The following is a 20,960-nucleotide window of genomic DNA, read 5'->3' on the forward strand; positions in this document are numbered from 1 at the left end:
TGGATTTGTTCGCAATATTCAGTGCTGGAAAGTGGTTCTATATTTGCTTGAATTTGTTCGCGTGCCATTTGCCATAATATATTCCTAAACTAAATCCCCTACCCCATCTACTTTTGCACTGAAATATGTACACAAAACTAGCAAAAGGGCATGCGAGCAAATGGGCTAGGACCTGCTGAATGGATCAATTTCTTTAACAAGACTGAGAAGGGGGCTTATTTATGTGCCAATTAGTGTTTGGCAACTGAGTGCGAGGTGACCCATTATCATGGTGCAACAGCACACAATTATGCTGATAAGCCAATTTTGTCTTAAAGTTGAGTACTTGCTTTCCTAACAATTGTATGCTTTGCTATGGCTGCCTTTCAGCAATCAGCAAAAGGGCTTGGGTAAACGGGTGGGTGGTTGGAAATTCATTCTGACCCAATTGGGAACCTACCCTCCACTGACGGCCCTTGTGAGCAGTCTTGGCTGGAAGCCCTTGTGAAGGCAGAATTTAACCATGGCGCCCCAGGGCAGGGCGACCGCCAAAGAATTCTTGGTGCTCTGTAAAAAATCTTCCTCGCACCCCCAATACAAGGTTCAAGCCACCAACTTTTATTCTACATTGTGGATTTCTTCAGTAGGATCTACGGATTTACCCAGGTCTTTGTTGTACTCCTACGTCCCGTCCCCTTTCCTCCATGCTTGTGGGACATTCGTCCATTGGTAGGAGACGAGCACTTTTTAAGCATCAACAAATTAACTTTTATTTTTTTATTTTAATTTTTACGCAGGGCTGCCACACGTGACCGCAGCACCGCCTTCCTGAGCTCCGACCCACGCATTGCCCTTCAGTCCTTTTCTGCGCACGGTCTGGGTCAGACGCACTTGCATCTTATGGAATTTATATTCTTTTTGTTCCCTTGTCCTTCATATTCCTGCTCCAGTCTTCTTTCTTCTGTCTATGCCGGAGTGTCTGGCATTTGTGTCCTGTTCTTTTGTGCGAACGTAGTTTCTGGAGTACTTGGGCCCAGAACACTGGTGGGACTCTTGCTTCTACTGGGACTCCCTCTACATCCGAGCATTCCAGTTTCGGTTTGTCAGGTTGGATGAGGTGTTTAGCAGATTCCTCCTCCACATTTACAGCAATTCATTGAAGAGAAAAGGAAGCGGCCGGTAAGTTACTTTATTTTATTAATTTATTTATTTTTTTAGGGCACCCCGGCCAGAGGACTCCTTCCCGGGGTCTTCTGGTTCAGGGAACGGCTCAAGTGGCTCTGGTACCAGGTTTTTTACCTGAGGTATCCCCAAATGGATCCAACTTGAGGTTCCCTGTAAGGGAGCTGCCAGGACCAGATCTTCTTCCGAGCTTCCCATCTGGGGGCTAAAGTTAAGCCCAGTATTTCAGGGCCTTTTTTAGTTCAGAGGTTTCCAAATCTGGAACTACGTGTGCAGAGACTCATCTCGAGGTTCCTGTTAAAGGGACTAAACGCACCGGGGTTATTCCTGAGGATCCCTGACTTGGGGCTATATCTAACACCCCTCTGAGGACTCTGGCTACTGGGGGTGACCCCACGCCTTCCCACACACAAGCCTGTGGTCGAACCAAACCTGCTGAGGGGACAAAGAAGGCAGTTAAACATTAAGTCTTCAAGTACCGGCTCCGCCGAGGTTCCGAGAACATTTTTCTGCATACTCTATAAGGGGTTCCAAAAGAGCTCTAGATCTGCTAGCATCGGCTGTGCCAAGGTTCCCTGCCATAGGGCTAAAATGGAACAGAAGTCCCCTAACACCCCTGTGGTGACAACAACCTCACTGACGCCTGCGATGCAATTCACCTCGGGCAGTAGTAAAATGGCGGTCCAACACCCTTGGTCTACGGCAGCCCTTTGGACTACCTCTGATATCAACATTCTCAACGGCTGCTATTGAGGGACCTGAGCAGCCTTTTCCACGTAATGTGGATAATAATCCGTTCCGCCCTCCGGTGGATTGGCGTGCTAGTTTTCTGCCGCCACAGTCTCGATCCCTTGGTTTCCGTGGATCCAGTTGGAGGGCCTTCCTGGCAACCATCCTTTTTGCATTCCTGGGGGTATGCCACTTCCGAGCAGCCTCTACCCATTCCAGTTTCTAGGCCTTCTTTTGAGGATGCGTATTTTCCAAGTTTCAGACGCTTATGCACATCCTTAAAGTATGCCTTCATCGGATTTATTCAAAGAAATGTATCCTAAGCCACCTGAACTGCACCCTGCTCCGGCTTCTCCTCTACAGGGCCCGGTAGTGCCACCTCCGCTTCCCTCTTCCAATTGCGCCACCGCCTCCTGTGCCTCCACTTTCACCTGTGCTAAAGTCTCCCGCTGCGCAGTTAAGTCTGCCCATGGGGTCTAAGGTGCCACGTCCTGTGGATCAGGATTATGTCACTGCTGCACTGGATGAAGATCAAGCGGACCAGGACAGCGACGGCCCGCTCCGAGCCTTTCACGACCGAGTAGTGGATGTGCGCTACTAGATATTCCAATACCCGAGCCTCCAGCTCCTCAAGAAGGTGTACTTTCTGGAGCCTTTACTCTGTCGACACAGGCACACGCCAGACTTTTCCTTCAAAAGGATGTCTTGGCCGCAGCCTGCAAGGTCTGGGGGAAAACCTCATGCGGGCAGCACCTAAACAAGAAAATTGACACTCGCTAGATGCCTCTGAAGACATGTCCACTCCCCTCATCGACTGTGTGGCAGCAGCTACGCTCCAGTCCAAACCATCCACCGCTGCAGTGTCCCACTTCCTTTCCAAGGAGGACCAGCTTCTTGGCGCCATTGGGGAAAAAGTATTTTCCAATTTGGCCCTTCAACTGTAACAGGTTAATACAGGGGTCATCTTGGCGGCTGCTAATCCCAAGCTGTGGAAGGAGCTTGCAGAGTTTCCGGAATGTTTCCTCTTGACGGGCTCAGAAGATTTTAAGGGCGGCTTATCCGATGCCAAAGTTCTGGCTCAGGACCTGCTGAAGGCTGCGGCCCATCACATCGACCCTTCCGCTGTGGGCCTTATCGTTGGAGTCGACCTCTCCTGCCAAGCGTGACTGCATGCTACAAAATTCTCAAAGGAGGTTTAGGACAATCGAAGGTAAGGAACTATTCCATTGATGAAGAACTCACCAAAACAAAGGCATGCACGCAGACTGCTAAGTCATTGTCGGTCATTGATGAAGCCCCAGCTAACGCAACATCTACTCGGCGGTTGGGGTCTCGAACAAGGCCCTTCTCTGGTTTCAGAGGGTTCTAGGAACACTGTGTGCGCCGGGCAGGTGCTCCTGCTGGTTGCCCTTGCCGCACGCAACAAAGGCAAGGTGGCTGTTTTTTCTTTCGGTCAACAGCCTCCTCTTCAGCAACTGGAGGGCTCCCCGCCGATGAACCCTCTAAATGATGTTTTCCATCGGTTGCATGAGACTCGGGAGGACGAATATAGTCTCACCTGGAGCCATGGCACACAATCACAAAGACACAGGTTTTGTCCGTTGCCCGGGTGGGCTTCCGCTTGCCCTTTCCTCCTACCCCACCCCGTCACCCTGCTCTTCAGCAGGCTGGGACGCCCTCCCTCAGAGCTGAGGTACAGAAACTTTGAGACATCAGAGTGGTGGAGCCTATTAACTCGTGGGCGCAAGGCAAGGGGAGGGCTATTACTCCTGTCTGTTTACAGTACCCAACCAGGCTGGCCTGCACACTATCCTCAACCTCTCAAATTTCAATCTCTTTATACCCCAAGAGAAATTCAAGATTATTACACCCAGCCAGATAAAGTCCTCTCTCCAGAAGGGCGATTGGCTCAGCATGGTAGACCTTCAGGACACTTACGTGCATATCTTTATGGAGCCCGCATCGGAAATATCTGTGGTTCTCCGTGGGAATGGAACACTTTCAGTATTGAGTGCTTCAGTTTGGCCTCAGCTCGGCAATGTGCGTCTTTACGAAGATGGCGGTCATCGCAGCATTCCTCAGACTGCAGCAAGATCATGTATATCCATATTTAGACGATTGGCACCTGCGCAGTCCTTGCCCACAAGCTGCAAGGGCCAATCCTCAGTCACTCCTGTTCCATCTCTGGCTGTCGGTGAACTGGCAGTAATAGTCTTGACGGTTGCTCAAGACCTGATCTTTCTAGGTTTCCGTTGGGATACTGGCAGAACCAGAGTGTTTCTGGCGGAAGACATGATTGCAGACCGTTCAATCACATGCCAGCTTTTCCTGCATGTTGGCCTGGTGGTTCCAGAGAATCCTATGCCTAATGGCCTTGTGCTCTACCTCTTGCATGAAAGGAAATTAAGTGCTCTTGGCTTGCTCTTTGGAGCTGCTGGTCTCAGGCTACGGATCCGGACCCAGCAAAGATTCCATTTCCATCCTCCATGACGGCGGATCTTCAGTGGTGGTGTTCCGCCAACAACCCTTCCATGGAAACCTCCTTCCAAGGAGCTCTACCCACACAGGACTGTTACTAGACTCCTCCCTTCTAGGGTGGGGGGTGACAATGCTTCACCTCGAGGTGTTTGATTTGTGAACACCCCAGGACAGACAATCCCATATCAATTACCTAGAGCTCCTGGCAGTTTTTCTGGCGCTCAAGGCTTTTCAGCCCTCTATCAAAAGTGTGGTACGAATTTGCACGGGACAATTCCCTAGTGATGTTCTACATCAACAAAGGGGTACCAAGGCTCCTCCTCTGGTGGATCTATCTATCCACATTTTTGGAATTGGGAGATCCAGCACAATGTCTGGCTTCAGGTAGTGCACATTCTGGGCCACATCAATGTGGCGTCACTCATTCATTTGCCAATCTGCGGTGAGTTACAAGTGGGAGATGGAACACTGTTCTCACCGAGATTTTCCAGCAATAGGGTGAGCCAGCGGTGTACCTCCTTGCAACCTCAACGAACAGGTAACGTCATCTGTATGCTTTCAGGGACGTCTCAGAGTGTCTTCCTTGGAGGGACATGCTTGAGATTCCTTGGGACAACATGAAGGCTTACGCCTTTCCTCCTTTGCCGCGGATTCATCGGTCGCTCTGGAAACTCAGGAGTGCTTCCAACTGCACAATCCTCTTCATAGCTCCTTGGTGGCCAGCCAGGTTCTGGTTTTTGGAACTGCAGCACCTGTCGGTGTGCAATTCAATCAGGTTGCCGCAGATTCCTGACATTCTTCACCAGAGAAATCGCCTGTTGTAGCACCCCCTCCCACAATCTTTAGCTTGGCGACCTGGTACCTGAGTTATGGTCCTTGAGACAGTTCAACCTTTCAGAGGTTAACCTGTGCATAGTTCAGGGGGCACGTAAGCCTTCTACGAGGGCTCAGTGTAGGGGCAAATGGTTTAGATTTTGTTATTGGTGTCTAGTGAAGTAGCGTGATCCCTGACCGGCTTCTATTGGCTGTCTTGTCTTTTACATTTGACCTTGCTGCCTCTGGCATCCATGTCTTAACATGTAGGACATTCCTATCCTTCATTGCAGCTTACCTGTATTCAGACAGGTTCTCTTTTTCACTGGTAAACCCAGCCATCAAGAGATCTTTTTCAGGTCTTGATCTCTTTCCTCCGGTTAGGCCTCCTCATCCAAAACAGGATTTGAATGTCATCCTCACTGCGTTGTCGTAAGCCTTTTGACCCTACGGCTACTACCAATCTCAAATACCCTTCTTGGAAAGTGGCCTTGATTGCGGTAACCTCTGCAAGACGAAAAAGTGAGCTTCATGCTCTTTGTCGAACATCCATTCCTAATTTTCCACAAAGATAAGGTTGTGATTTGCACCCATCCTTTCCTTCCAAAAGCTGTTTCCCAGTTGCACTTCAACCAGCCAATAGCCTTGCCGGTTTTCTTCCCGAACCCGGTCTCTGATACCGAAGGTTTTACACAACCTGGACGTCAGGCGAGCTCTGAAGCGAACGAGAGATTTTCATAACTTTGTTCCGTTTGGTGACCCGAAAGGGAAACTTGCCTCAAAAGCATCCATCTCTCGGATAGTTTCATGTATCTCTGTGGCCTACAAAACATTCATTCACATTTGGTTCGGGGCAACACGGCTGCTGTCGCCTTCCAAAAATGTCACTTGGGAGTCCATAGCCAAGGCTACATGGTCTTCCCCTTTTGCAGACATTGTCTTGACCTGAGCTCCCGGCATGATGCCCAATTCGTCCAGGAAGTGTTCCAGTAAGGGACCTTTCCGTACTCCTGGTTTTTCTTGGGAATCTCCCACAAGGATGGAGGAAAGGGGATGGGATGTAGGAGTATGACCAAGTTACTCACCCTAGTGAATACCTTACTTCCACTCCATAGTCCGCTTTCCACCATATGCCTGCTTGCCGTCCCCTCTAAGTATCCTCTATTGCTAAGGGGTCCTGGACCTGGCGATGGCAAAGGACTGAAGGGCGATGCACGGGGTGGGGCTCGGGAAGGCAGGGCTGCGGTCACGTGCAGTGGCACCGCATAAAAATAAAAGTAACATATTTTTTATTTTTTGATGTTTAGTGCTCCGGTCCCGTCCCGATGGACGGAATGTCCCACAAGTATGGAGGAAAGGGGACTATAGACTAGGAGTAAGGTAGTCACTACGGTGAGTAACCTTGTCAAAATCTCCTTCCGATTGCAAAATACTGCTGCCATGTACATTCTGGTGCAGCTGTGTCACTTTTATCATGTATTACCTGCACTCCGATCACTTAATTGGCTGCCTGTTGGCGGATCAGGATCCTCTTTAAGTGTACACCCTGTTATGAACCGATAAGATGCATTTCTGCATGTCCCTTGAGATGTACCTTACTCATTTGTCATCCTAAAACAAAACATGGGAGCATTGGCAACCAAAGATTCTCATCTTGTCTCTCAGGGAGCGTTCATAAAGGTGTGGCGCGAAGTACCATCTTCAATGTTGACAGCCATAAATCTATCTTAATATAACTAAATCCGCTTGTTCTGCTGCAAGTGGAGACCTGGTGTTAAACGCTACAACGCTCCCACGGATGGTGTCCGTGCATAACGTTGATACTGGGGCGAATGTATTCTTTTCAGTACGCTTTGGCCACATTTGAATTCTGTTTTTACCGTTCATACAAAAACAGATCTGTTTGCAACTTTCATATACCCTTTGAGTATGGATAATTACTTATGAATTATTCCGTTGTTTGCTTTTAATTGTAAAAGGTCTTTTTGTTTGATACAAATGTGCCAAGAATGCATATTTGTCAAAGATACAGTTGCCTACTGCCGTGAGTCTTGCTTGTCCCAGTACAGTTTTTTTCTTCTCTCCATTGAAAGTCTGCTCTTTAACAGGCTATCCACACCATGTTTGAATGTTCGATTGGTTCTGCTGCTTTTAGTGACGTAAAGCACCACTGTAAGGTCGACCCCAATGCTACTAGTAAGAGGGGGTGTTTTGAAGCAGAATAATATTTGGTTGACATGGTAACAGCCAATGTTTATTCATGACTTTGTCGAACCTCGGACCGTTTACTGACATGCACACCAATGAAGGCTTCAACAATATTTGCTCCATCAGACGTTCTTTAAGCTGCATGCTGGGTGCTTCCTTTAACGGGGTTGCTGCAGCTTCTGTTTCTTGCACAAAGCACCACCAGACCCATGGCTGATGTTGGAGGCAGCCCCGTCTACACCTTGTATGAGTAGCCGGTACACTTTGAATGTTTTTTGGGACTGCTGTCATCTCGTGCCATGCTGCCAATCTCCCACCATGCTGATACCTTCTGTTTTTCTTTTTAAGAACTATTGTTTGTGTAGATCACAGAAGATGGTTTAGCACAGATGATTGATCCTGTAAGTTGAATGTTTGCTCTGCATGCTTCGAGTATTCGTGTGTAAGTCATGTGCTGTATTGTTGCTGTCAACCAGAAGAAATCTGACCACAAAGCATGCGTTTTAAGGTCTCTTCCTGATAAGTCAGTGGCATCACTAGACAGAGTTGAAGATGTGATCTAAATCCGCCTACCCGTGTGGGGACTTCATTTGCCCACAGTCGTTTCAATGTGGATTTCTTCCTTCTGTGGATTTTTAGTTGGTATACGTGTATGCAAGATTCTGGTTTTGGAGACCATGAGCTATACAAGATCAAACAAGCAATACTGACCATCTGAGCCACAGAAGTGAATAGCCATAGTAGAAAAACAAATGTGTGGTTGCTTTTATGACCCACCAGCAGTATTTTCCAGTAAGTGTGATCATATCCTACCTGTTAGTGATGCACATGGATTGAATGTTTTTTTTTGCTATTTAAGCCCCCCTTCCCCCCCCCCCCCCCAATGTACAAAGAGCTGCTGCTTGACCAGTCAGTCAAGTGCAGACTGCGGGTGTCTGCAGTTAAAGCATGCAAACACATGGTCTCGTATCTTGTTAGTCATTGTATTTCAGTATGATAGATGGTCCAACTTGATGTCCATAGATTAAGTTACGGTTGTGTTGTGTATTTGGGGCTTGAAGGTTTATTAACATTGTTGATACCATGCCAGATGGTGCAAAGAGGAAAACCCATTTTGAATCTCAAATAGCAGGCTGTGAAAGCTGCGGACTTCGTGCCTCAGTTGTTGATGTAACATTTTGCAAGTATCTAATCAATGAAGGGTAACTGCTTTCATAAGTCATGTGGTGAACAGGCCCTTTGGCGACCAGGCCCTTTGGCTAGCACGTCCTTTGAACTTGCTCTTCAGGGTGTTGACACAAATTAATGCCCATGATTGGCAATGGCAAAATGTTGGCTTTGCCACTGCTTTTTTTTATTTTCAGATCGTCCCACCAAAAGTGATGGGTTTATTACAGCTGTTACACCCCCAGCTGCCTGCCCTTTGCAGCCAGTTGATAGAGGGAATGGTTCAGAGTATAAGTGTTCACTGTTCAGGTTGCCCAACAGATTCAACATGAGAAGGCATGGCCGCCCAAATCCTCAGGGCCCTGTTCTTGATATTTGACACCATGCACAGTGATGTCTGTCCATCATAAGGTACTGTGGTTGTAATGAAAAGGTATATTGCTTCATGCCTGGTTTTTGTCTGTGGACCCATCTTTTTTCTTTGCTGAAAGTTCAGTCACTGTACAGTAAGTACTTATTCTTTTTGCTGTGTTTAGTGGGTTTCACGCTGACCATTTCCAAATAGCAAGCAAGCTAATATCCACGTGTGTCCCTCACCTTCTGGTATGAATTCCAGTTCTCTGGAAGGTATTCCATTTTCTTCGCACGTAAGCAGCTTGAAGTAGCATGTGTCTCAACAAGCAAGTATCAAACTAGGAAAAAATGAAGACAACCATTTTGTGTGTCTAGGCTAGAAAAAGCCCAAATGGTCTACTCTGACAAATCGCCAATAAGGATTACTAAGAATTGACGTACCAGCCACTTTCACTCCCTAAATAAAGGCAAATACTACACACAAAATTGGCAATAAATATACTCCGAACAATTAGGACACAACTGAAACATGGGAGTCTTCTCCCATGTAACACAAATCATATTTTCCCATTGGTAGTACCAAAAGAGCTGTACGACTGACAGATATATTATTGTTACCTGATCTGAGCTAATAGCTGCCAGGAAGTATGTATTACAAAAGGATGTCATGTTTTTGAAGTTTCATCTTTCATTACCCCAAAAATCTGGAATGACCGGTTTTTACTGCTTAATTGTTATTCCAACTTCAAAAAGTAGGGGATAAAGTAATCTGATGCCAAAATTCTTATCCCGTCTGGAGCTCTGGATCCAGTCAATCCTCTGGTTGAATTGTTCCCAAAGAATCCAGTTTGTGCTGCGGTTGTGCATCTTGTCCAAGAGAATTCACTTTGTTGCAGCATGCTAGGAGACCGATTCTGTACCAGGAGATATCCTTTGGTGAGTGACTGCTATGCATTACAACTCCAAAACCTGGTCCTTCCAATGGCTGCGTTTAGCAAGCTAATCTTGTTGACTGTTAACTAGCCAATATGTGGTGAAAAATAACTTGATGGAAATGCGCCTCAATCACTGCACTGAATAACTTGCTTGTGCTTGGTTTTGCATCTCTTTAACTGCGCAAGAGTACCTGTCCTCAAAGGCAACGTTGCTCTAGGACTGATCATCCTATTTACATCTCCCAAGCGACTAGGTATTGGCACATTATAATTCTATTGCACCAGTCGGGCAATAACTAAGGTGCATTGCCCTGTTCGTTCCACTGTTTTGGACTGACTTTTCCAGTATAGGTTGCCAGCAAAATCCTTTGCAGGGTCTTTATCTGCTCAAAATAAACCCCTTAACTATACGAACGTGGAGTGGAAACTGGCTGATTAAAGCTCATTGTTTTATCTGTAAGTGCCAAGCCTCCCAATGCTTTCTTGTGACGCACCATATATGGTAAGTGTGAGCTGGACGATTCCTCCTTTGCTTTCCTTGAGCTTTTTTATTCAGCTTTGATCATAACACACTGCATTATTCAGTGGTGTGGCAAGTCTGGGCTAAAGCTTTGCCAACCCAATGCAGGGTCCACAATAGCCATCCATATATTTCCCAGTAAGCCATCTTAGAGTACCCACGCTACAACTACCATGTCATTCTTCCATGCTTTCCTTCAAGGCTGTGAAGTGTCAGCAGATGTTCCTTGCTTTTGCAGTTGCCACTCTCAAATTTCAAGTTATTATTTGAAATAATCGGCTGACGACCGAAATCTCCCAACTGCACGTTGGAGGTGTAAGCTGAATACCATTTTCCACATGGTGCATCAACATGCCCTAAACCAGCACATTCTGAAATTGGGATCTGTAAAGCAGCTGTTAGTAGACCAAGCAAGCGAGCACAGCTGCCATAATGCTAGTAAAAGAGAACCAAGTTGGGATTCCCTGGACCTGCTTTCTCTGGACGTTTTGACATTTGCCCCAAGGTTCTACTGGAAAACGTGCAGTATTGAAGGCAAACCAGTCTCGCCTGTGGTTATAGAAGCCTGGTGATTGTTTTGCTAACTGGCACTGGAAAGCAAGAATGTTCCATCTTAAGCTTGTCCTAAAATGGGTAATTCCTAGCCTGTATTTGTGGCCTACAGGAAACTTTCATCATGATGCTCTTGTGACCAAATGTTGACCACTGCTAATTATTGCAGCGGTTTTAACCATTCCTGTTCCTCTAGCCAATATGTTAATTAAATAAGTTGACCTTGTTGGCACAAACCTATGCCTAGCACCTCAAAGCCAGTTCCTTTCACCAGTAATTGGGTCTAGCAATTTACACTTAAGTAGCGTGTGACGTGATGTCTGCATTTGTGGGTCGGTTCGGTTGTAAAGCCTCAAATTTATAATGTAGCTAGTATTTCTTCTGAGGACTCGTTTTTGCTCCTTTACCTAAATGTTGCATTTATATACACCATATACTTGCACGTCAGCCTATATCAATTTTCTGTGAATGGGGTTAATATTTACTTTCTTATTGAATTGTCGTTTAGCGTCTGTTTGGTTCAATTATTTGGGGGTGGAGAGGGTGGTGGCTATGGGACGACAAGGGTGGGAATTGTATACACTTTTTTTCCTTTCTCTTTTGCCCATTCACAGCTTATTGCAGTTAATGTTTACTGGTAGATTTTTATTTTCTACACTCCTGCTCAATGAAGGTTTGTATCCTCCCCTCCCCTTTTCCCTAAATTGATGTCTGGGGTGTACATTTTGGAATCGCAAGCTTTAATAAAGAATGGATTTTGAACTTGGTTGTGTGCTTTGGGATTGGTGCGTTTTGGATTGTGTAGTGTTGCATAAGAATTCGGCACTCGGATTTGTTTGCTAAAATGCACACCTTATCTTGTCCACTGGAACACCTTTTTTTACATTAGCATTATGGGGCATTAACAAAAAATGATTTTACTGTACTGAGCATCATAGACCTTGTTCACTCAATGTAGGATACTTGGGAATTACACTTTGTATTTGACTCATAATCTGTGCAGTTTCATTTTTGATTCCGGTTCAGTCGACGAGGAAGTGAAGCATTGTTCCTTGCCTGAGAGCAAGTCGTCCTTGTAAAATGCGACTGCAGCTTGTTTAAGACTGATACAGGATATTAAATGGAACGTATTCAATGCAGTGCATGTTTTTTATTGCACTTTTTTTTTTTTTAACTATGGTAGGTATTTTATTCAATTAATCTAGCACAGAGCTGTTTTTATTATGTTCCTATATTATGTTCCTATATATAATACAAGAAGGTAACCTTTTTGGAGATAAGAATACTCCATTTTAAAAAATATGTTCTCCCTTTGCGTGGTTACATACTGTTTGCAACATAAAATTGCCTATTTCAATGAGTAAAATTTTTCTAAGAATGTACCTGCTTTCATGTGTATCAGTAATGTTTGTATATGAATTTAGTCAATAGCTCTTAACTGCATCAAAACAGTCACATTCTGATGCCTCCGCTTTCTTCACCCATAAACAAAACTGAAACAATTTATTTTTGATTTTCTATTGATGAATGCACCTATACTTCTTAATCCAACAGGAGTGTTGATGCTTTATTGTGGTGTCATGGGAGAACAAGAGGAATATCTTCTACCATACCACATCTTCTTAGCATCATGTTAGACAGGCTTCTAGATATTTCCATTGCTTTCTGAATTCATCATGAGAAATTCAACAAAACAGTCATTGGTGAGTTTGACAAACCAATCGTTACAAGATGTATTGCATTGGCAAAATTTTATTCTAGAAGTGCCGTTTATTTTTCATATATACAGATATAGGGAGTCTGTAATCCCGTGCATTTCTGTTCTGGAAATATATTTCCATATTATAGCATGCGTAGATGCCCAGCTTCATAAGGTCTGCCAGTGTTAGAAAACAACCTGTTACCCACCACATTATACATTTGTTTAACTAAATTTTGATTGTTATTGAACTTTCTGTTCATCGAAATGCAGTTCCACATTGCACAAAGGCAATTATGTTTAATTCTTACACTCTGAAGCTATTTAAAAAGAAATCCCAGGAAGCATGGTCTCGAACAAGCTTTTTTTTAAAAATCTGCAATATTGGTTATTGCCATGTTTTACCAATATCTGCTTTTGTAATGGGCCTATTGTGAACTTTTATAAATGGACACGCCAAACCACAAATGCAGAAGTGACCATTTTAAACTTGTTGTCATCTGTAGGAATGGAGTACTGCCTCGTTCCCACTAAACTAACCCTGTTAAATATGTGCTCTGTATAATCCATAAACCCTAATTGATCCTTGCCCCCCCCCTCCTTCAAACATTTAATGTAGAACACTTTTCTTAAAGTCCAAGGACGACAAAAATATTTTTTCATAACAAATGTGTGATAGATTTTTCTATCCTTACCATTTCTTTTCAAGTTACGACCAGAGATTCAGGTCTTCTTTAAGCAGTGATGCCCGGGGGTTTTTGGCTATTGATCTTTTCTGTTTATTACACATTTTTTGCAGAAAGCACTACTATGACTGTCCATGTTTTAGCCCTCATTTTTATAGTGTTTAAAATGATTGACCAATGCAGTCCTCGTTCTATGTTGCTCAACGCCCAGCCCTACAGATAAGTGGTGTATCAGCAACTTTTTCTCCCTAAAAATAGGCAAATGCTCCAGAAACATGGAGAGTAAAATAATCCCACCAAAAAATAAGACCCGCACATAAAAATGTCCACCTGCTTTCACACACAGCTCCATGGATCTGTTTGGATCTCTAGTCCATTAGTGTCACAAGAAGAAACCTCCATTGATGGCTCATTCAGAGAGGTAAACATTTATTTTTGTTGGCATGATTAACAAGGTGCAAAGGTAATCACTGCACAACGTTTGTTTTTACAGTTAAACCCTTTATTTCGCTTATAAAATAGTCCTATTGGTGATAGGACTTACTTGTGTATGCCCTAAAAAAACAAAAAAAAAACCTCCCACTTCAAACTTTTATCTGGAGCACGCTTGGTCGATGCCTGTGCTGACGTTTCTGTGGGAGAATAGTTGTTCTGAAACGGGACTCTCAAGCAACGGATTCGAACAAACCTACAAGATTGTGGTCCAAGAGATTAAGGCACTCACCATTTTTAAACCGCTTCATGTAAGACCACATAAGCATCATTTATCCCTGACAAGAAGTTTTGGGCTTGCATGCAAAGACTACAGGGTAGTTTGAAGTGTTGGGTTATAAAAAAAAAAAAAAAATCCTCAATGCAAAATGAAGTTACATTTCTTGTTCATTATTTTCTCCTCACTTTTCAGCAACTACTTCCTGAGGCAGCGTTTATCTCTGGAAACTGGCATTCTTTCGGAACTCATAAGTGTGTTTTTTAACCCTCCTTCCCATAAGATTAATTTCTGCCATTTATTTCCAGCGTACATATGAAAATACTGCAGTCTAATGGCAAAGCACATGTGATGGCTGTTTATTAACCAAATTTATTTCAGTAAGGTTCTTGCCTGATTTACTATTATGTTCTTAAGCTTGTTCTTTCAGTGATGCCTGCTTCAAAGGCTCTAAATGGACTTCTGAATGCAACCACCCAAGAAGAATCAAACTGGACTCTTGTGCAGGCACGGATTGGAGCTCAGGTTACAGGAAATCCTTGCTCATATACTTGTTGATTAACTTGCCATTTAACTTCTCAATACTTTATTTTCAGTGTGGTGGCCTACAGATGCTTATTTTTGACATGTTTTATTTTAGGTACTGGGTGTCCATTGCTGCTATAGGGTCTTATTAACAGGGGGCAACAATTCAAGCTGTAAGCAACTAGCCAGCCTGAGTCATTTGTATATAATGCACATCACACCATTTCTTGCTCACCAAGGGTCCAATAACACTAGCAGGAAGTGCACATTTTGCACTCTATTAGGATTTCTTAACTAAGCCATAGTGGACACAAATCAAACAAAAGCAAGCTCGTATGCTATATTTTAGCATGCTGCACAACCACAATAAATGGCTTTAAAAAAAAGGCATCTAACCTGGTTACGTCGAACCCCCATATTCACATCCTAGTTGAATATACTTTGATGTATAAGAAAAGAAATAAGCTTTCTTTATCCCACTCCTGATCACAATTGTCCACTCCCCAATACCAAAACACCTTTCCGGAAACTTCTTCAATACATAGATTCTTGGTCTGACAGTCCATTCTTTTTTTTGGGGGGGCCAGTATATTTTGTGGAATGTAATTAATGCAATTTTGACGGCCTGTTCACCTCATTGTAGCACTTCCATAGTTCCACATGACGCAATCCTGCCCATTCCGTTGGATCCGAGCTTGAGGCGCTTCGCTTCTGTTCCACCTAGACCACTCAGCATGCTAAAGGAACAGCCTTCTGTTAAAATCTCGGGTCGGTGTGCATGGCAGGCTTGTATGAACAAGATGACTGGTCAAGCCTACCTAACACACCTATGCTCCGTAGACCCTCTCTGGCTATCACCAAATATAATCTGACCATTCAGACCCCTAAACTGCAACCTGGTACCTGATAACGTCTGTTTTAGTTGCAGTTTTTCAAAGTTAAGCAAAGTATGACAAACATTTATAATTCATACTGTAATCCTTTCTATGAAAAAAAATCCATACACCAATTTTCACCAGTTCGGTTTAAAATGTAAAAAAAGAAATCGACACATTGTATACAAAAGATGTATCCTGTGGAAAATGATCAATTCCATTCAAATTCCCAATATATTATATCGAACTACCCAGATCTTGAATTTGATAGCGCTGTGCCTTAATGTACCAAGTACCAAAATATTCCCAGCAATGCTACCCTGTCCCACAACATCCTTGGTTATATTTAAGGTGCAATTTTCTCCTTTCTTTTTAAGGAGATTAATTGGTGTTCTTTCTGTATTTGGAAAAATGAAAAAGCAGGTCTTGCTGCTTTGTGCACAAAGCCGTCAATCTTGCATTGCAGACAAATCTTTTTCCAGCTCAAAGTCTGTCAAATGTTGTGGAAAAATAGTTTTGAGTTATTTATATCGTCGAGGACCTTGACTGTGGTCCATAGCAATCGGAAGAGCTGCCATTTGTTAAGGTAATAATAGCGAACTAAAACGAATATATTTGTATCGTACCTGTTTGGGTTTGTAAATCAATTAGTTACAATCTAATATATGGAGAATACTTGTTGCAAAATATTTTTTACAGCATAAACAAATGTGCATCGAATTTGGATAAAAGCAGACTAACGTCTTAGAAAAATAAATGCCATAAAACCGGTTGCCTTGGTTATAATACAATATAAAATACAATACAGAAATATATATTCCTAACACAAGCTTAAGACAAACTGTTTATACTGATCTCAATATGTTTTACTTCAAGGTTAACCTCTTGAATCATATTCACGGAGTTAAAGCCTTGTCAAGGAATCCATATTCTCGTTTGCAATAGGGCCCATTTTATTGGACACCATGATGAGCACAGCAAACACATTTTTTAGTTATAAGACCATATTCCGCTTTCAATAGTCTTAGTCTGCCCCATGCTTACAGGTTGATGCCAAAGCCAATTGAAAGACAAAAAATAAATTTGCCTAAAGTGTTTTGGGATGTCCTTGAACGTTTTCCTCATCCATGCAATAGTATCTAGGTGCATTGAAGGGCATTCCTACTTGGAAGGCTATTAATGACACATTGTAGTTTGTATCTCCAGTAAGCTGATTGTAGAGACTGACCTTGGTCTCCTGGTCTACGTTAACTTAGTAAACATTTTATGTGCAGTAGGCCATTCAGATGTAAAGTTATTTCATTGATGAGGATTAAGGAAGGAGTCATAACCACACATTTTTAAGCAGTTAAGTGCCAGATCAGGCTTTTTTTTCCCAGATGGTTTTGCACCACTGGAGTTGGACTAAGTCAAATTAATAGGATCCTAGAGCAAAGTTTGTTAGTCAGGAGGGCTTTGCTGTGTACGTTGCGCTTTACAGTGTCTAATTGGAGAACTTTGAGAGGGCCTTGATCATGAAATGTATTTTTCTCCAGCATGGGGTCTGGCATGGATTCACATGCTCATGAATATTCCCCGTCGTCAGGCTGGGAATCCTCGGTAAAGAAAAAACCAGTATCAGTTTCGTTTCGGATCTGTCTTTCGTAGTAATAACCAATCACTGGTCTCTGCGTCATACTGACCACAGCCAATGACTGCCCTCTACCTAAGCACCGCCTCTGGCAGCCATCTTCAGATTTTTACCGCACGTTCATGTGTTGGGATCCTCGTGCTATTGCTCTCGAGCGTTAGTGCTATTTTTTCACGTTTTTTCTCAAAAACTTAGTTTTTTTTCCGGTCAAAAGAGCCTCAAGCTCCACCGACTCTCCATCCGATCAACGGGGACCCGTGTCGGATTCGTCTGCGCCCCTCAAGGGTGAAGATTTCGTCGAGCTACGTTTTGGAGGACTCCAGAAGCTTCTCAGGCCCGGACATGGCCCAGGAGAAGGGAAGCTCGACGCCCGGAAAGCTGTTCAGGGTCTGCCCTGGATGCCAGCTGCAGAACGTCTTTAAGGAGGACGAACACTCCTTTTGTCTCTACTGCTTACATGAGGACAAGACGCACGTGGAGAAGGACTGTGCGTTTTGCGGCAATATGTCGGAGCGGACCATGAAGGACCGCCACCAACGCCTCGCCAACTGGCTGGAAGGGAAGAGCCCGTCAGGCGAGAAGAAGAGGAAGAAATCCGAGCGGTCTTCTAAGACCTTTGAGGACGCCCCGGCGACGGGGGTCCAACACAAGGCCAGGCACCGCGAGTCCGCTGGCACCGGGAGCGCCGAACGGTCTGGCTCTACGGGCGCCAGGCAGGGCGCACCCTCCCCGGCACCTTCAGCCACGAGCCAACGCTCTGGGTCGGGTAAGAGGAAGGGCGAGCACCCGGCGAAGCTCCTGGAGAGGCCCCGGTCGAGCTCGAAGGCCCCATCGGAGGGGGAGCGAGGCAGTGTCCCCCCCCCCCCTCAAGGATAAGGCGGTGAGCGCACCTAAGGTGGTGAAGGCCTTAATCCATCCGGCCAAGCCCTCTATCGATACTGTCGCGGCGGCCCTGGCTCAGCCTGTGGAGGCTACACCAGTGGTGGCGACCTCGGGGCTCAGAGTCTCCCTGCCACCTCGGAGGGAGTCCTCTTTTGTGCCCATCGATAGGACCCCCGTGAAATCCCCGGCGGGGAAGAAAAAGGGGGGAGCAGGGCTTCAACCTCGGAGGAAGAGCTGATCGAGGTCTTAAGCCACGGCCTTGGCGTGGATGAAGACCGGCCCGTCGGGATGGATCCCGACGCAGGTGACGACGACATCGTCGAGGGTGCCGACGGGGCCCCTGATCGCCCGTCGGATTCCCCTCTGCTAGCGCCGCAAGACAACTCGGCGGCCATTTTGTTGGCTATACAGTCCTTATGCTCAGAGATAAGGACGAGACTACCGTTGCCGACGGAGGAACCTCTCCCGTCGGGGGATCCTGAACCGGGACCTTCTGGTGTTCCCCCGCCCAAGAAAAGGATTCACCCTCCACCTCCTTTTCAGCCGTCGCGACCCGTCCAGCCCTCCTCCCCGTCCACCCGAGGGGATGATACGGGGACTGACACGGCAGCGACGGGTACGGACGACGAGGTATACGACGAGGATCTACCGTCGTCACCTCCCACCAGGGCTTCTCCGCCCGACGAGATTGGATCGTTCCACTCCATGATCGCCAGGGCATCCGAGCTTTTCCAACTCTGCCCTGAGGAGAAGAAAAAGGAAGGATTCCTTTATCAACGGCGCGAGGCCAAGAGGAAGACGGTCCTCGCGGTGCCTCTACTGGACGACATTGGGATGAGGGCCTCACCCTCCTCAAGAACCCTTCCACGACGCCAGCTAGTAGAGACCGGTACAAGAAGAAGTACCGGGTCCCGGACGCGGCCCCCCTGTGCCTCCGGGCGCAGCCTACCCCGGACTCCGTCGTCTCTGCGGCGGCCAGGAAGAAAGCGGGGGGGGTGCGGCCTCCACATGGACTTCCCCACCGGACGGCGAGGGAAAGAAATTGGACGCTATGGGACGCAGGGTCATCTCGTCTGCAGCGACGACGATTAAAGCGGCCAACGCCTTGGCTATCGTGGCCCGCTACGACAGGGAGCTATGGTACAAACTGGCTCTCCTGCTGGACTTCCTACCGGACGACAAGAGGGCGGATGCCCTGGAGATCCTACAGGAAGGTGAAGTGGCGTCGGACCACGCCATCACTATTGCGACGGACATCGCCGACACTGGGTTTTGCCAGTTGGGCAACGGCGTGTGCCTTAGGCGGCGTGGATGGCTCATGGCTACGGACTTCCGTCAAGACGTACAGACCAGAGTCCTGGACATGCCGTTCGATGGGAACAACCTGTTTGGGAAAACAGTGGACGATTCCCTTCAGGCCATTAAAGCGGACACTGAGACGGCCCGGGCCCTCGGGGTTCTACAGCGACGACGGACGCCCTTTCGGAGCAGCGGAGGCAAGGGCGCCTCCAAAGGTTCTGGCGGCGGTTTCTCCACCTACCGTCAAGCGGCCCGCTCGTCGTCTCAGGAGGCCTACAGAGGACGAGGCAAGTCTGGCGGACGCCGCCGTCGTCGCCAAGGAGGTCAAGGCGGCAAAGCCTCGTCGAAACAGGATTGAACCGGCCGTGGGGTCGGGCCCCCACCGAAGCACCCCGGTGGGAGGCCGGCTGGCGAGCTTCGTCAGCGTGTGGGAGTCCATCTCCACCGACCGTTGGGTGCTGGACGCCTTAGCCCGGGGCCACGCGCTCGAGTTTCAAAGAAGGTGCCCGCGCGTCCCCCCCGTGGCCAGGAAAGAGCTTCACGTCCCTCAGCTTCTCCTGGAGGTAAAGGCGATGCTTTGGAAGGGCGCCATCAAACTCGTCCCAAAGAGGCTTCGGGGCTCCGGAGTTTACTCGAGATACTTCCTCGTGAAGAAGAAGACTGGAGGATGGCGCCCCATCCTAGACCTGCGACGTCTGAACAAGTTCATCAAGGCGCAGAAGTTCCGGATGGTCACCCTCCAGCACGTCCTGGGTCAGCTGGAGGAAGGAGACTTCCTGTCGTCGTTGGATTTGGAGGATGCCTACTTCCATATTCCCATCCTAAAGGGGCACCGAAAATTCCTCAGGTTTGTGGTCCAAGGGCGTCGCTACCAGTTCAAAGCCCTCCCCTTCGGACTACGGTCGGCACCCAGGGTATTTACCAAGTGCCTTGCACCGGTGGCGCCGCAGCTGCGCCGCGAGGGGATCCACGTCTACCCCTACCTAGACGACTGGCTCATCCGAGCCAAGACGAGGGAGCTCGCCGTGGAGCACACGGCAAGGACCGTCCAACTTCTCACGGACCTGGGATTCTCTGTGAACTACGCCAAGTCCCACCTGGTACCCGCGCAAAACGCACTGTTTCTGGGAGCGAAGCTCGACAGTGTCCCTTCTGGCCTCCCCGTCGGAGGAAAGGACCAGGTCCATCCTGGGCAAGGTACAGCGGATGTTGGTTTCCGACGCGGCCAAGTTGAGGTCCATGAAGTCCCTCCTCGGAATGATGTCTTCTTGCATCTACCTCATTCCCATGTGCAGGCTCCGGATACGCCCGTTACAGGAGTTCCTGGACGCGCGCTGGATCCAAACGACGGGCGGCTTCGAGGAGAGGATCACACTCGACGAGAGTTTCCGCCGAGCGGTCCGGTGGTGGGGCACCCGCGCGCATCTGACGGCGGGCATGGACTTCCAGACCACCAGGAGACAGTGACCAAGGATGCCTCCCTGGAAGGGTGGGGAGCGCACACCGAAAATCTGCACGCGAGAGGCCTTTGGCTCCCGACGGAGAAGTCCCTCCATATCAACGTCCTGGAGCTCCGTGCAGTGTTCTGGGCCCTCAGGTCCTTCCTTCCGTCCCTCAAGGGCAAGGTGGTGAGGATCTTCACCGACAACACCACCACCATGTTTTACATCAGGAAACGGGGCGGAACCAGGTCCCCAGCACTGTCCAAGGAGGCGCAGGACCTGTGGCATTGGGCCGT

The 20,960-nt window shown here is 46.9% G+C and overlaps 1 protein-coding gene across 2 annotated transcripts in view; it reads left to right on the forward strand.

The window, feature by feature from the left end:
- TSC22D2 (TSC22 domain family member 2) overlaps window positions 1–20,960 on the forward strand; it is a 229,837-nt gene that overhangs the window by 48,715 nt on the left and 160,162 nt on the right. Inside the window, exon 2 of one of the 2 annotated variants that reach the window (XR_011276074.1) lies at window positions 12,472–12,620. The exons of the other annotated variant lie outside the window; for it this stretch is intronic. The gene's annotated coding sequence lies outside the window, so the exon portion shown is untranslated. The remainder of the gene's footprint in view (window positions 1–12,471; window positions 12,621–20,960) is intronic. 2 annotated transcript variants of the gene reach the window in all.

Source organism: Ambystoma mexicanum, chromosome 10, assembly GCF_040938575.1.
Source record: "Ambystoma mexicanum isolate Mex_15411 chromosome 10, UKY_AmexF1_1, whole genome shotgun sequence".
NCBI classification, from domain to species: Eukaryota; Metazoa; Chordata; class Amphibia; order Caudata; family Ambystomatidae; genus Ambystoma; species Ambystoma mexicanum.